Source organism: Anarrhichthys ocellatus, unplaced genomic scaffold, assembly GCF_004355925.1.
Source record: "Anarrhichthys ocellatus isolate YVR2014 unplaced genomic scaffold, GSC_Weel_1.0 scaffold1, whole genome shotgun sequence".
NCBI lineage: Eukaryota > Metazoa > Chordata > Actinopteri > Perciformes > Anarhichadidae > Anarrhichthys > Anarrhichthys ocellatus.
Window position 1 is genome coordinate 1065040 of NW_022280031.1, and position 17709 is coordinate 1082748.

The window sequence follows — 17709 nt, forward strand, 5'->3', positions numbered from 1 at the left end:
GATATTAACCCGGATTTCCAAAGACCTGACACAGGACTAGACATATTAGGAGAAGGAGCGGCCTGTGAGGGCTCTAAAATGACTGACTCAGCAGTTTTTGGAAATGGGGTAATCCAGAGCATTGGGAAAACACACACTGTAGTGAAACACAAATGAGGCCAGAATATTGAGTGAATCACACATAGATTGGAAACATCGCGTGTGTCTCCCTCTCTATTCAATCGACTCGGCTTTAACTAACTGATTTATTTTATTATGGTAATTAAGTGATAATTACCCCAAATGTAAGGCAGCTGTTGTGTTGCACATACAAATTTATCGTGAATGTAATAGATTGATTAATAATAATGGGTCACATTCATCCATTTATTCAGCGAGATATTTTGTTGTGATTATATGCTACTTGCCTACAGTTAATAATGCAGCATATCTTCTGTGATTCAGAGAGGATTTATTTTCACTATTGGGTGTAATGTTCTCACGATGTCATTTCGTGGCCTTTTCTAAATTTATGGCTTTCTTCAACTTTAGGATGCCAGGGAGGATTATTTTATCGAGGCCAGCGCATGCATGAAAGTAGATAATAGCTTAAGGCAAATTGAAGAAACTGCTGCTCAGTTTACAAATGATTGTCTTAGCACTTTTTTTTAAATGGTTAAAATGGAGAAGCTAAGCGGACCTTATTACCTCGCAGCCCACGGCAAATGCAAATAACAGACTCACCATCCTTTAGCCAGATGACCTTGCTGCCACTCTGTGTGAATGATGGCTTTCAGGTCCTTCAGGTTGTCTTCATGCCATCCCACATTAAGTCTCTCTCCAGATATGTGGCTCCGCTCCAACTTCTGAAAAATAAAACAGACCCTGGAGTGAACTTCATTGTGTTTTTCCAGTTTAAATGAATACATTTCCCAGTTAGATTTCTACTAGGAGGGTTATAGGGGCAGGTGGGGAGTTGGAAACAAGGAGGGAGAGAAAGAGGGGGAGTCAATTTGCTAATGGAACATAGAGAAAAATGGTGTAGACCTATCTCAGTAAAGGATGAAAGAAGAGGCCAAGGAAGAAAATAAAAAAACTCAGTCAGTCTGGAGAGAGCGAGAGTGAGCTATAGGGCAGGAGGTAAAGTGGTTTTAAAAAACACCATCATTAACTGTCATCTTCATCTCAGGTGCAAGGCTAGAGAGCGAGGGTTGGGAGAGGGAAGGAGAGGAGGGAGGGAGGAGGCACTATATTTTCCCAGGAGATCATTCAGTAGCCTACAATCTTCATTTAATTACCTGCTTTACATCGCCAAACCACCTCCTCCGCCACTGCCCTCCTCTTGCCTTACCACGGGTGTAACATAGAGTGGTCCACCGAGACTGCAGTGCAGCTATTTAACTATGTTAATTAAAGTCCAACTTGAGTCTAATCACGCAAACTTTGTCCTGACGATGGCATTACAAAACAGCTTTCTGCTGAAACCCAGTTGCCATGTAACTGTGCGTCCAGATTACAAGCTAAGGGCTCTGTCAGCAAGATGAAGCTCCAGGATTTAGGCCTCTTAATTCAGCGGAACATAATTTACAATCTTTCTTGACTGGCTGCAATAGAGGTCATTTGAACTGGGTAGATGTTTAGGTGACTGAAATGCGAGCACAAGCATACTTTCATGATCTCTTTTAAGGCATGCACATTCATTCTTCAGTCAATGTTCTGGGGACATATGCCAATCACCATTACAACTAATTGTGCTACTAGGTATGATAAACATTGGTATTGGCATACTGATATTTCCAGATATCATAAATACATTCATTACCTCGACCAAGGAGGCAATGTCTTTGGTTTGGTTTGTTTGTTTGTTTGTCAGCAGGATTATGGGAAAACTACTCGCCCGATTGCCATGAAAGTTGGTGGAAGGATGTAGCACGGGCCAAGGAAGAACCCATTACATTTTGGAGCAGATTCAAATCACGTGGAGGATACACACATTATATTTCACTTATGAAATCGGCCTTGGCGGAGGTCTGCGCTCTCAGAGTGCCCTCCTAAACTCCAGTTTTTTTGGTCTGGCTATTTCACGATCCATTAATGTTTAGGAGAGCTGTAAGGTTTCTGTGTCACATCTGAAATTTGTCATAATGTTTGTGAACATTTTTATGCACAACTAAATATCTTTTAATCATTTTAAACAGCAATGCAATCACAAGAGGCTGAAATACTAGAATGTACAACAGTAGAAACCACTGCAGCAGAAAATAACCCGGCAATAAATGCTAACTTTCTGAATGATATTCCGTTTTCTTTGAGGCTGTATCAGAGATATGCTGATTCTACTCTTTCCTCTTAGATGGTCTGTTGTTTGCGAGGTTGTTTAATCAGATTATATTCTACTGTAGGAGCACCTTATACTATGCATTAAGAAAATACTCCCTTGCACAAGCTGCGGAGACTCACTGCATGTACCACAAAGCATTGACCCAGTACCACTGCTGTTTGCACCATCGTTAAAGACGACTGTAGGCAATATCACACGCCTGGTTAACCACGTCTTTCTAATAGCCTGTCATGTTATCTGAGAATACAGGTGATTTTGATCAAGTGGATAAGTGGGCCTGGTCGATAAAAAACAACTCGCAGTCTGACAGGCACCAACAGACCACATTTAACTTCTATTGACATAATGAACTGAGTGTGAGTGGACACATTTATAAAAAGCACATGACGAAGCATATTTTCCCATGCTATTGCTTTTTGTCAATTTAAGGCTGCAACACTTTAAATAGGAGATGATAACATAGGAAAGAAGAACATGGCAGGATCTTTTAACACCTGTTGGGAAGGCAATATACATATTATGATAACGTGAAAAACCAAGTATATAAGCATTCCTCTCTTCGCCCTGCTAAACTCACATTTGTGAACACTTGTGCGACACAAAATAACGTTTGATATACCAAATGTTAAACGTGTAAGCGTGAGCTTGTGTAAAGCATGGTGTTTTAACCTTTAAGTATGTAGAAAAGTCAAACTGTTTGTAGTAGACAACAAAAGGGAGCTTCTGCAGATTTTTTGCTGAATGGATGCAGAGGGCCTTGAGGAGGTGCTGACGCTCTGAGCTTATCTTGATCAAACACCAATATGTTGCGGTGCAGATTCCTCACTGGGCCTGCAATGGTTCCATTGGTTTTTTTGACTTTTTTTTTTTTCCTCCCACTCAATCTTTTTTTCTGTCATTGCTTTTGCCTGTTGCTGTGATACTGGAGTTTCTTTCATCATCTCATCTCATTTTAAGGTATAATTTACCTGTCCCCACAGTGGCAATTTGCGATAGTTTTGTCCGCAACTTCAAACAAACAACATAGCAGTCACTACATCAATGTGATACCCTCAGTAGTATTTCATACTGATGGTGATATTTGTCTTTTATTCATCATTTAGTTTTAATTCACACCAGTTTTTTAGGACAATTCAGTAAATTATACATTCATTGTGAATGCATAGATAATGTCACTTCTGTGGTCATTGGACTTATTGATTTACACTTATTTCATCGAGGTATATTACTTACATTAGCCCAAAACGCTATATGCTTAACCCCAATCCTGACCCTAAACCAAGGGTCTCAAACTCAATTTGGCTTGGGGCCGCTGCTGATATCGTCATATTTTCGTCATAGTTTCTTGACATTTTTAGATTAGAGTGCAATTATTTTTTCCTTACATTATTTTAATTAACTCATTGAAACATTGCACTCAACCAACAAATGCAATCCCTGAATACATTTGCACTTCATTCTATTTCTTGCCAGACACCTGGCAGCAGTTCTGCTCACACAGCTGAGCCACATTTGACCTGATCGAGGTCAGAGTTGAAACCCTAAGTACAGCTTCAAGATGGGCATCACTAAGCCTGGAACTGTATCTATTTGCATTTATTAAACTTCATAGTCGATAAAAGTTTCTCACACAGATATGTGCTTCCAAAAAGGCACATTACTCGACTGAACACTTTTGTCAGCTCAGGGAAGGATGGAGGTAATTCTCTCATAAATTGTCCAGTCATGTCTGGTTTTCCCTGTGCCTCTCTGAATTTAGCTTTTAGATCACTGTTGCAGTGCAAGTCAATGAGTTCCATTTGCAATATACTCGGGACACTCTCCACATCAGCTGAGAAGTGGTCTGCAAACAGCTGGAAAGTGTCACGGCGTGCCTTGAAGTCAGCAAAACGCTGATCAAACTCCTGCAGTAGGTTTTCAATAGCACAGGCATTTACATCACCACTGACTGCTGTGCCCTCATCCACAAGAGATCTGCAAGTTGTGAAATGGCTGAGATTTTTTTTGCAGAAAGCTGAGTTTTCCACAATTTCAGTTCTGTGGAGAAGGCTTTGACATTTAAATAAGCTGCCGTGATCAGGGCCCTGGTACTTCAGGTTAAGGATGTTCAGCTCCTGTATATGTCCAATAGGAATGCAAGGTCCATAACCAATCTTGGATCGTCAAGTTAACAAACCATTCTGCCATCTTTCATGAATTTCTTCACTTCTGCTCTTAACTCAACAAAGAAATACTGCAAAGTCCATCTATCTTTAAACTGTCTGTGATCATCATCCACTTTCCTTTTCGGTTTGGAAATAGACATCTTTGTTGTTCGCAGCCACACAACTAATAAAGCTTCGCGTAACCTGCTCTCTTCTTATCCAAAACTGGCCGGTCATGTGTGGTCAGCTTTGACTTTTGCCTTTATATTGCCCCAAACTAAATACATTTTTTAATAGAATTTTGTTTTTGTTTCAATTGTATATTAAGGGGTACTTTAAATTGATATGAAACAACTAGAAAAAAATATTAAATAAAATAATTATTTTGCTGGATAATACAATCTTTTTGGCATTATGTAGCAGCCCGCAGGGATCGGGGCTGGCAGTTTGAGACCCCGGCCCTGAACCATAATTGAAGCATAATTATATCCTTAATAAAAGCAATTGTCAATATGTATTGGTTTACCTCGTGGGGACCGGCTTTTTGTCCCCTGATGGAAAGTGAGTACCCACAATGCGATTGTGTGCAGAGATTGTAGACCACACAAAGAGAATAATATGATTACACACACAAATTCAGACAGTAACGGCATATTGGTGGGTGTCTTCTGTGCTTGCTTGCTTGTCTAGTTGTTTATCATCATTAGCCTAGCTGAAAAAACAAAACTACAAGAAATTATCCGCAGTGACAGAACATCGTGTACACTCAAATTGAGTCATTGTGCCAGATCCAATGGATAACAACATGTGCTTTGCTAAAAAATTGATTTACTGAGTTAAGAGGGACAGCTCTGGTGTTGTTGCACAAAGCTGCATGAAATAGTCTCTGTCTAGTCTGATAGACAGATTTTTTTTGCAGGCTTTCCTTAAGTAAATTCAGAAAACAATAAATTACTCAAAACAAAGATGGGGCAGCCGAGGAAAACAAGTTGACCACAACAAATAATGTTTCAGGAAAGGGTTTTGAATGTAGTTGAACACCTTCAGTTTACCGAATTGGGCATTTGTACCTTTGTTATTCAGTATATAAAGAGCATTTTGACATGACTTCACATGAATACAATATTAAAAACTGATCAACTGATGATGATATATGATTTCACATTATCAGTAAAACCTTACTTATAATGTAAAACATAAAGAAACTGATCTTTCACACCATACACATCTTCATCCCTCCCCTTAGGTCTTTTACTTTCGTTGAATTAATCATGTAAGCACCCCATGAGAGTACATGACATGGTCCTCTGTGAAGCAACCAGCACAAATCCCATGCAGCGTCTCCACCTCCCAGTACTTTTATCTGCATACTGTGGCTCTAAGGGAGTTTTACACCATTTCCCAGGAGGAAGGAGTCTATTTATACAGGATCCTAAAACAAGGTAGTCAAAAAACCCCCCACCAACTCTCGGCAGCTGCTTTAGATGACATACCGCCATACGATAGTTCAATCTAATCTTTTGATCGCTCCGGTAACTTCATGTCTCCGGGTGAGTTTGGCGGAAGCCAGTGGTGGGGAATGGATATCTTCTGCAGAGATATGATATGGTCCTTGAACACAAAACAGAAAACACACACAAACTCAGATGCAGACTTACACACACTGTCCCACTCCACCCCACCCCCAGAGTACTATGGCGAAGCCTCATGTATCTGTGGGTATTAACAGATCAGCACAGAGCAGCAGCCACCCTGCTTTATAGTCTTTTCCTGAGGTAGTGCTTCAGAAGCCTGCTGCAGAGGAGGATAAACGCACAGCAATCCCTCGGGCCCAGCGCCTCCTCAGCTCCACTCAGCTCGCTCTGTGCTGCCCCCTCCTTCTCCTCCATTCCACGCTTATCCCCACTTTCCTTCCATCCCTCATTATTTCTATCCCCCTTCTTTTCCTCAGCATCCCATGCTTTCTGCCCTACTATCTTTCCCCTCCTTCCCTCTGGCCCTTCATATAATTCTCCTTTCTGCGCCTCCTTATCCTGCTCCCCTCCCATTTTGTGTTCATCCTTTTCTCCATCTTTTCCCCTCATTTGCTGTCTTTCTCTAGTCTTCAGTAATGAATGCACCTTGCGGCCCATCTTTGCCAGTTGGAGAGTAAAGAACTGATAGTTACGTGTTGAAACCTTAGTCCTGTCAACCCAGGCTGAGCTCTGTAATGGCCTCTTAAGCCTTGGCCACTTGTCTTTTATGTCCCAAAAGGCCATGTTCTCCCAATTCCTCATCCATCAAGTCTTAAGTGTCTAGTTTATAATCGTGGAAACTGGTTCATGTGCATTGAGCCCACAATACCCACTCTATTAAAGATGTTACCAGTTTTACATTTAGTAAAAAAAATGTGTACACAAATTTAAACCTCAAACACTTCATCATTAGTTGAGTGGCGCGATTAGGAGCAAGCACTATTAGATCTGTCGAACTTTGGGTCAATAATTAGTCTCAAAATGTCTTCTTAGTTTTGAAGATTTAAAACACATTCAGCTAAGTTAACTGAACTTGTTCGTGAAGCTTATTATTTCAATATTAAGTTGAATAAACAACAGTTTAGTCACAATGACACACATTACATACAGAGTATAGTACTATTTACTTTTTCTCAGTTTGAAAAGTCAGTTCTCCATTGGACACAAGGAACTTGCAGCTGCAGCCTGTCTTGTTGGAGACACTTTCTACCAAAGTTGGTACAAATACAACATGCAAGTCTGCTACAGGTGATCTTGCTAAATTAGAAGTGGAACTTAGGGACTAATTTTGCTAATCATGCTAGGATTTTTCTGTATTATTATGAAAAGAAACAACTTTACAAATGTAACTCACAAAAACATTAATTAATAAACTAATATATTTATGTTAATGACAAATTTAAATTCCGGTATGATGTTTTCCAATGTAGGTTGTGCTTTTGCCATGTTGGCTGTGAGGTGACTTTTTGATTGGGCAGTAAAGCTGCTTTGGATGGAGCCACTGTACGTCAAGGGTGACTGAATTTAATTGAAATAGTAAACCATAACAAGAATTCTTCTGAGTAAACTCAATTATTGATGTATGAAAACAATACACAACAAACATCATGTTTTGTGAATTGTTAGAGGATGTGACTTGAAAAATGCATTAAATATTCTGTATGTACAAATATTGACTTTTCAAATTCAGGAAATTGACAGTTTCCCCACTATCTCTGTTATTGCCAGCCTGTCCCTGGGGGCTTCATAGCAATTCTACAATGCAAAGACACTGAGAGATGTCTGCAGTCAACATATTGCATAGACACCCAACCAGACAGAATGAGTTCATAACATGTAGTCTTAAAAAAAGAAGAATAAAGAATATACCTGCAGTAAGTGTACTGCTTTTTGGAATAAACCAAATATATTATATATTCATCTGTTCATTGTAACAGTAAAATATTATTTATGACACAACAACAAAACAGTGCACTGAGCCTTGAGGGGATGTGGGTGTAACTTGCTGGTGGTAATCCTTGTTAAAGACTAGACAGAGAGAGATGCTTAAATGACGTTACACGCACATATGGGCACAAACCTTGCCATTCATGTAGACAGAATGACAGATGAGCATGCAGACAGACTGACAGGAAGACCAGGGAGGGGTAAGTAGGCTGAATCCAAATTAAGCTGATCAGAGCTCACTGCGAGTTAATCTGGTTATGTGGATAAAGGAGTTCCCTATGGCTAAAAACACAGCAAGTTATGATTCAGTGAGCATGTGTGTGGGCGTGTGCATGCGTTTATGTGTGTGTATAAATGTGGGAGAAAAAAGGCATGTGCTGTTTCCCAGTATACACTGTTCGTATCTGTTTATCCATATTTAAATATACACGCAGACTCATAAGCCACAACAACCAACGGTTGCAATCTGCTCTACTCAATTACACTTTCAAACAGAAGCCGGCGTCAACAAGTGTTCCAAAAGGCCAGAGGTGTATTGATTTGTTAGCCTAAACTATGCCAATGGCAGACAGGCTGTCAAATCTGACAAGCCTGACAGAGCCTTCACTGAGGTATTTTGTTTCTGGGTTTAAGTCGGCACATTGTGTGCATTGTGTGAGTGAGAGCATTGTGTGTCTGTGAAAAATGTGAGCGCTCGTCTACTGGCAACATGTAGGAGCTATAGGGGGGGTGGTGCAAAAGTGAGTGTGGTTGGGCAAGTGGAATTTGTGAAGAGCACGTCGCACCAAATTAATCGACACTGGAAGCTTTAGAGACTCGCAAGGGTTCATAAGCATCCCACTCATGTGTATACCACTTCAAACAGCAGTCAGAAAGCAAAACAAATATCCAAGTCAATCAGCCACCTTTTCTTCATCTCACTCATCCAGCAATCTTTGCCGAAAGACATCAAGGATATATGATTGCAGGGATGGCTATCAACCACAAGAAATTAAGTCATACCAATGCATTTGATGAAATTAGGTCTGAAAGAAGAAAAAGATTGAGAAAAAATGAATACAAATTCAATCAGCTCTGTGTACACTGCCTGAATATCAAAGAGAATGAGGAAAAGGGGAGGGGCTGGTGTATAAGGCCAAGAGATTTAAGTTTGAAATAAGCTTCAACTTCAAACAAGTCTTGATTTCTATTAAATGCTTTCACCACACTGTTGAGCTAAAGTATGCACGCAATGAAAAAGCATTATTTACTACTGAGAAATGGGATAGGAGAGCTCTACAGTGAGTCAAAAAGACAGACAGAGAAAGGGCAATTTCTTTTGCTTTTCTCAGTTGGCACAAGGCTCTCCTGTGCAGAGCAGAAAAATAAAACATGGGCTGAGAAACATGACAGTATTCGGTGGAAGTGAGAGAATACGCCTTTATGATAACACGATCAAGGGAAGGAAAAGGTTCTCTTAGCTGCTTGGGGTTATTCTTATCTGTGTATGGAGCCAGACTGAAGGGGAGTCCTGTTAAAATGAGTCTTTCCGATACAGTGAGGCTGAAGACTGAAAATGTGAAGTGTATATTTATATGTATATATTTTTTTACCGTTTAACTGGTAGCAATAATCGGTTAAAATTGTTGGTTAACAGTGAAAGGGGTAACTATTAACATCCCAAGGGAAACACTTAATTGTTGCACCACACAGGCATGAGGAGGCAGAGAATTTAAAGATAGTAAATTATCTGTAGAGTTAAGAACTCTGGATGCATGTTTTAATAGAGTTTAAACGAAATGAGCATACTATATAATTCATTTCATACACTTCCACTGGAACAATAATCTACCCCCCAAAAAATCACCCCTGAAACAGAAGACTGATAGTCCTGCGTCTCCCTCTGTAACATTTAGCATTCAACAAGTGGAAGCTAATACTTGTTGAGAGTTGTATTGCTGCAGGATGAGCTATAACGGATACATGTACACGCCAGATATACACAACGTCAGAGCTCCGATATGATTCATGTTGCTTTCCATTATGTGACCTGCTTTGCAATCGAAAAGAGATACATCCATTTGATGGACAATTTTCTCTCTCCATCTGTCTCTTTCTTTGTCTCTCTGTCTTTCGTACCCACATTTATTCTTGCAAGCTTTCTGCTTAAGATAGTTCCCAACAGGCAATTGTCTTGATAAATGTGACTCTCAGCATGGACAAAAACAATCTTACAGTGCCATTGGTTTACTTGCCTTGCCACATTGTTACACATTAGGTGTTAAAATTGAGCAGGAAAGTAAATGAAAATGTATATTTGTCTGTCTTCATGCATTCATCCTCTCTGTATATGGAGGTAGAATTTTTGTTTAACATTGTATGATAAAATAGTTCAAAAACTTATAATAATTATTCCTCATGGGAATCGGGCTGCAATTGTATAGCAACCAGTAGTCCATAGTCAATTTCTACAATCTTGCTGTGAAGATAACATGTGAGAATCGCAGGAGAACAATAAGAGAACAAGTGATAACTGAATGTCGCACTCACAATCGATTAATCCTTTCTTTTGTCTGTTTACTCTCTCTTGTCATCTGCAGTCTTTCACTGTACCTGTGTATCTGTCTGTGAGTAAACCTTTTAAATTCCCCGCCAATGCTAGATGATCCTTCAAACATAATGGAATCTCATATCCAATGAACAACAATGTACACGTAGAACAAAAGCAACAGAAATATTGAGCCAACAAAAGATGACTTTTAAAAGACTCACTGTGCAATCGCTAAGAGAAATTATTAGTGACAAAGAACTCATTTTCTTAAGGACCAATAATTAACCACTCTTTCGCCCATAATAACAATCCACACTTTCATGATGGGATAAATGGGATTGCTAAATTCAATTTTCTAAGTAAAACAATTGTGTAAAGCCAGCCTAAGCCCAGCAGCATATAGACAGACCAGGACTAAAAAAATGAGCGATTACATAAAGATTTAGATTAAGATTTAGATTAACCTCTCTGTATGAGGAGGATTGGGTATGAAGCGATGTCACTACAAAGCAGAATGATCTATGTGATGCTTCTGGACAGATATGAGGCTAATGACGCCTCGAAGTGATGCTTTAATGAGAACACTAGCATTTTGGCAAATGACCATAAAACAGTCAGTTTGACAGCAGCGCAGCTTCCCAATGTTCTTTTTTGCTCTTTCACTTGGAAATATTCAGACTGACTGAGAGTGTAACATCTTGAACATGAGTTGGCACTTTTTGTCTTTTACACTTTTGGCATATGCCCTATTCTCCTGACCTTGACACAGGGTTTGACACAGGTCTGTAATTTTCAGTTCATCAAAACTGCATTAAAATGTATCTGCAGCTCTTGTCAGAGCAGCCGGTTTATTAAAAGTTTGCTGGATCATGACCAAGATGTTTTAGTTTTAACCCCACAAATGAAGTTATTTTTAGAAACAAATGACTCCTGTTCTCAGAGGGATAGAAATAAGTAGAATGAAGTAGACAACAAAAATACAGGTAGCTTACTCTTAAGAAAAGAGCACTCGGTTACATTGCAGTTGTCGTGGATACCTCTTTAAGACACACCACTACGTGGCCCATGATCGGGAGTTCACTGATTAACATATTTGGAATGATGCCAGAGCTGCCTGGCCCTGGACGGATCTTTATTCAGAGAACCAAGGTTACAATCTAACCGAGCAAACAGCCAATATGGCCCCTGTATTAATCAGCTGGGTCTTAGAGCCATGCAGTTTTGCAAACAGAGTGTCCACCATTTTGTAGTTCTTGCTAGAACAACTACTCTTCCCAAAAACAGACATATAAGGAGACACCAAGGCTGCCAAAGCCTGGTTCACATGAGGTAACGGCCCACAGTCTATCCGCTAGCTATGCCCAGACCAGCAACCAGCCCACGACAGTGTCTGAAACTGCATTCGGACCACTTCCTCAAAGTCAGAAATAAAGCAACTGGAAACACTGGATTCTAGCCTCATCATCAAAGTGGGCGGGGGCGGGCCCCTGATCAGATGGCAGATGGATATTCAGAGCTGCAGCCACCCTACTAACAATCTCATAGAGGTGACTGCTGCTTACGTTCCTCGATGACTGTCACCTGCTACCCAGGAGGAAACACATCATCCTCCTCTGACGACCCCATTCTGACCCAGAGGGAGAGGGGCAACCTCTATCAACTGCCTGACCCACGTCAGCTGCCCCGGTGGGTTCAGTTCCCGTACATATGGAATATGTCACTGTGTGGAGAGATAGTCTTGATATACGATAGATAACCAATCCTATTCTAAGAAAGATATGAACTCAGCTAAAAGTGTCTGACCTTTAAAAGACAGTTGGAAACAGAAAATGAGACATTTAACGGTGACATTACGATGGGATTTTGTCATTTCAACTCGGAAATGTATGATGTGTACCTGCATCTTCGGTACATGAGTTAATTGGAAGTTTAATGATTACTGGAAAATCATTCTGTACCAACCACAATTTTCTAAAATAGTTTGCAATTAAATCTGCTTAATCTTGAACACATTACTGACGGTGCAACCACATTCACGCATAACAACTAATCATACTATCAAAGTGTTTGAAACAGTAGACATAAAATGAGTCTATGAATCTATTGTCCCACTGCCAGCTGGCAGGCTTCCCAACACGCACACCCCCCTAAAACTGTAATCACATGATCAGCACTCAGCGAGTCATACAGTATGAATGGTGACCATGGTTTCAAACTCTACTCATTTTGCCTTTATTTCAAAATAAGTACACACAACAACATAACTTCATGCAGGGTCAACAAAGCAATCCTGTTCAAAGAGCCAAATTAGCTGGATGCGAATAAACAGGCTTAATTTAGCTTGATAAAATCATGTTAGCCTGAACGAGTTGAGCCACACCGGGCCCTGGTCTGTGTTACCAAGCTGTTCATTACTGTCTCACACAATCAGTGAGATAGAGAGAGGTTGCCCTACAACCATTACATCTGATTTCACACCAGCGCATAGCTCCAATCCAGACAGACCTGGGTGATTGTTCAGATATCAAGGTTTTCAATTTCTTGTCTGAGAATGATAGTGGTACTCGAGCACAAAGCACACAGAGCCATCCAGAAATATGTTGCAACTGGTGCAGATTATGCATACACTATATACTAAATTGAAGGAGTTCCTGTGGAATGAGTTTTGAAATAAGCTTGAAATATTACAGAATTATTATGTAAAACTAGTTGATGCGCCTTGTCATGTTTTCTTTGAAACCAACTTTGCACAGGACTGCAGAGGGAGCATTTTTTCAGTAGATCTGTGTCACATTTGAATAAAAAGACATACAAGATCACTGTTGTGACGATAAGAAGAAAACGTTTACTTGATGTTCAATGCACTTTTAGGAGACCTGCTCATGAAGGGCCAGCCTCCTTGGTGAAGGGCAACTTGTGTGCAGTGTTCAGTGCTGATGAGAAAACCGCTATGGTTCAATTCAGGCTGATAGTCTGGAAATAACTCACATCTTGAAAGCTTCTGTGAATGGCTGTCGAACAGAAGACGTGTCAGATATGCGCTTCCAGTTTGATTGTCTGAGGGCTCCCTCTTTATGCCTCTCTCCCTCTGTATTTGTCTCTCTGTCTGTGTAGCTGTCTGTCTTCCTCAGCCTTCTGAAAATGTAAGTGAAAAAGAATAGATCGCTAACTGCTTCACGAAAATGGGGGAATGACAATGGGGCTGTTAAAACCACTTGGCCACCCTAATGCACATGGGCGTTATTGATTTCCATTTCTTTCTGCTAGCAAACCTCATAGCTCTGTGTGAAGGAAGAGGACCCGCTTCCCTCCTCGGTGATGGTCAGCAAAGTCAGTTTAAATAGATACTGTACATGGACCAGCAGCCACCCTGCCTTACAGATACATGCACATACACACACATGCCCCGTTCAGGACTGAAATAGCTCCGTGTTCAAAAGCAGCAGTGACCAAAGTCCAAACTTCAAACTCTTCACACATCAAGCCCTGCCAGTCACAGAGTAGAGACACTTTCAGACAGCACAGTAAGTATCTGCCCGTCTGCCTGGCCTCTTTTCTACTTCACTTACTCTCTCATGGCAGCCAGAGGCTCTGACCTTGTGTAATGTCCTGCAACGAACTGGCCTCTCAGACAAATCTTCCCATTTAGTCACTTGTTAGCCAGTACCATTAGCTCTAGCCCGTTTCTAATACTACCTGAGAGAGAATGTTGCCCCATAATGCATACAGTGTTCCACTGACGACTGAGCCGATAAGAAAGTTAAAATTATTATACAAAGGTATTTTCAGATTCCACAGCATTGTCGTAAAAAGGCTCTCAAATGCACAGGAGTTAAACACACTGGTGTCTGTTTTTAATTGTAAAACCTACAAAAAAGGGGGATTGGGAGTGAAATACAAGCCTTATGGGAACAATTGAAGAATATTATGCTGTATTCAGATGAATTATGTACTGCTAAGAAAATCATGAATAGCATAATCATATGTATATTTTAAATATATATATATATATATATATATATATATATACATATATCATGTATAAATCATAAAGTTGCGAAAAACATTCAAAAAACTTGTCAACAGTAAGTGAAAAGATAAATATTCCGGTGTCGGTGTTAAATCCATGTTGCAACAATTGGTCAAACTGCTTTAAAATCCGATTATGGTTAAGTGACAATGCTGACTACAAGTACCTCCTTACTGTTATCACTATGCTCCATTATCAAATTACTGTTGTCAGAACTGGCCCATGGAGAAATGTATATAAGAATAAGCGGCATGCTGAGCACAGGCCTGACATCTCACAGCCTGCCAACATCTTAAAGTTATCTCTCTCCAGTCAAGACTTCAGCAGACTGGAAACAAGGCATCAGAGAGCAGAAGCAGACGCTGGTTCAGTGTCAAAGTGTCGACTCTCCAGGAAAAGTCATGTCACCTTAGTCATGAGGCTTTTATCTTCACAATGTGATGGACAGACCTGGGACTCTTGTATATTTTCTAAAACTCTCCAACTGTTCAATGGAAAAAAAAGCAGTGCTCTGAATGACCCTGCATGAACTACCATTTATCGACCCATCCAAATGGAGCCATTGTTCACATAATGACAGACATAGCCTATTGTAAGAGGTCTTTCAGTATTCCTTGCCTTTTTCGACTTTGTTCGAACTGAGTGGTGCCAATAATGCACACAGTCTTGATTGGAGAATCTTTAAAACAAGAAAGTCAAACATGTTTGATGAGCAGAGCCCATTCAGCCTCTGCAAACGCAAACGATTGTTAAGCAACATGTTGAGGGTCTGAGGGTCTGACTTTCTAAGAGAAGACATCCCCTTAAAACAATCAAATCATATTTAATGCAGGACAAATAGCTTTTGGTAGATTTGGGAAATTATCAGGGACATTCTGAGTAAACTAAGCCCCAGGGATATTTTGTAACATAAAACTGAAACTAAAATGAAAAAATATGCAGTGAAAAACATTGTGGTGTATTAAAACTAAATAAAGCAATTTCCTTTAAGAAAAAGCAAACTAAATTGAGACGATATTGCCTGGTTAAAAAAAACGAATGACAAACTGAATGTAAAGTCAATCCAGTTTTAGATTTTTAGCTATAATGTGAATTTCCGTCAACCAAAGTTGAAGTCCAGAAATTAAATGGACTTGACATTCCAGGGGATGGAGCTATTCCGCAATTACTTAACAATGAATCCCTTTTGTTGTTCACATGCAGTCTAGTCTTGTAGAATTAAATAAGAAGAACGTGTTTCAAATATTGTATTAGAACAGATGCCATTTAACCAAGCTATTCAGCTCAGGTCTAATATTTACTGAACTGGATTAGAATTAAATTGCAGGTGACAAGTTTTCTCCTGAGGGTGGTAGTGAAAGAGAGCTCAAGTTGATTCCCAAATCAAAAAGATTTAAACATTATGGCCATACAGTTCTCTAACCATGTATTTCGTATGTATATGTATGTAACCTTTGAAACATTATACCTAAAAAGCAGTCTAAAACTACTGTAAAACTAAAACGTATAACTGTCTTGTTACCACTGGCATACCATAATATTCCACTGCTGTAGTTTCAGGTAGATTTGCAAAACATGCAGGTTTTTAGCCTTCTTACAGCAAGTGATGCTGCTTGGTAAGAGGTGGTTTGGACTAATAATTCCAACATTACACTCCCCTCTCTCACCTACACACACCTACACACACATACACACACATACACAGCGAAAAACAAAGGTCAAGGTCAAGATGTGTCTTGCCCATACTGCACGGAGCTCTGCGAACTCAAAGGATAAATGCTCAGCAATACGCCATTTGCATGGGTAAAGTGTTGAAAAGGAAAGGTCATACAACTTACTACTGTTACATAATACACTAAATTATTCACTGACATTTTTCTCAAGGCTGCCAACATTTTTTTTTGAAGTGGAGAATTGGACTTAATGAAGAAGCCACTTGCAAGAAACTAAAGACAGAGGTAAGATGGGGACAAACCATCAACTCAAAAATCATCAGGTTGTACCCATTCATTGTGTTGCATTGGGGTTTTTTGTTCTTCCCAGTGCAACACACTGAAAAATTGCTGTGTCCCAGGAGAGGTGACCTGCTTATGTAGTGTGCTTCCCCTTTAACCTAGCTGTAAGCCATTCTCACCTGTCAGATCACTGCCTAGATGAGTGCTTCTCTGTGTGTGAGCTCACATGTTGGTGCGTATACTGGTGTGTGCGCGTGTGTCAGGGTTTGTGTGCACATGTGGGATTTTTTTCTTTTCTTTTTTTATACAAGAGGAAAAGCATTTTTCTCAACCTTTGTCAACAGCCCAAAGCCATTCAAATGAGGCTTACATTTTTTTTGTCTTCCTATTCTTCACCGTCTCTCTCTCCCACACACACACACACCTACACACATGCACACACCACACGTATACACACACCACTCTCCACAGACAGTTTGAGAGCACAATTATGTCTATAGTTACTGCAGTAATGAATGAGGCAGGTGCACTCAGACATTGTTGTCACTACTCTGAAATGTATAACGTATGCTTGACAATGTACTCCATCTATTTGCTTGGGCATGGATGTGATGTGATGTGTGTGTCCAATGTTATTTACACAGTCTGGCTCTCAAACATTCAATCAGGGACAGAAAATTGAATGTTCTTTATCTTCCACAGCCTAGCTCAGGTGCAGTTTGTATTAGGAAACGCTACTAACCCTCCATCGGCTCTCGATTCATCTAACTTTACCCTTGTGTTCTGCTGGTTTAGCTGAGTGTAATCACAACTGTAATTGATATTTACAATAGTGGGACTTGTATATCCAAGGTGCTGTTAGGACAGGCATTATTTTTGAATTGTTCAGGCATTGTTAAAAGGAGTTCAGTATACAGGTATGCATGACACTGGAGGTAATGCAAATTGGTAATATGCAACCAGTTCTAAATAACATGTTTGTTTGTTTTTTTACTACAATTGAAACGTGGGTAAGAAGTTGCATATAAAGTGTCACCAAAAGATAATATGGAGCTCTGCAGTATTATTACACACATGCACACACACTACATTCAATTATTCAATTAATGTCTCATTTCTGCTAACATCAGCGCTCCAATTATTGATAAAATTAAATAATAATTTATATATATATATATATATATATATATATATTGATTATTATATAATCTTAAGGTATCAGATTGTTTTCATATACTAATAACCGTGTCCATATTTCTACCACCTAAT

General features: G+C 39.8%; 1 protein-coding gene across 1 annotated transcript in view; it reads right to left on the reverse strand.

Moving 5' to 3' along the window:
- cdh22 (cadherin 22) overlaps positions 1 to 17709 on the reverse strand; it is a 154312-nt gene that overhangs the window by 113839 nt on the left and 22764 nt on the right. Inside the window, exon 2 of the mRNA XM_031848850.1 lies at positions 724 to 845. The gene's annotated coding sequence lies outside the window, so the exon portion shown is untranslated. The remainder of the gene's footprint in view (positions 1 to 723; positions 846 to 17709) is intronic.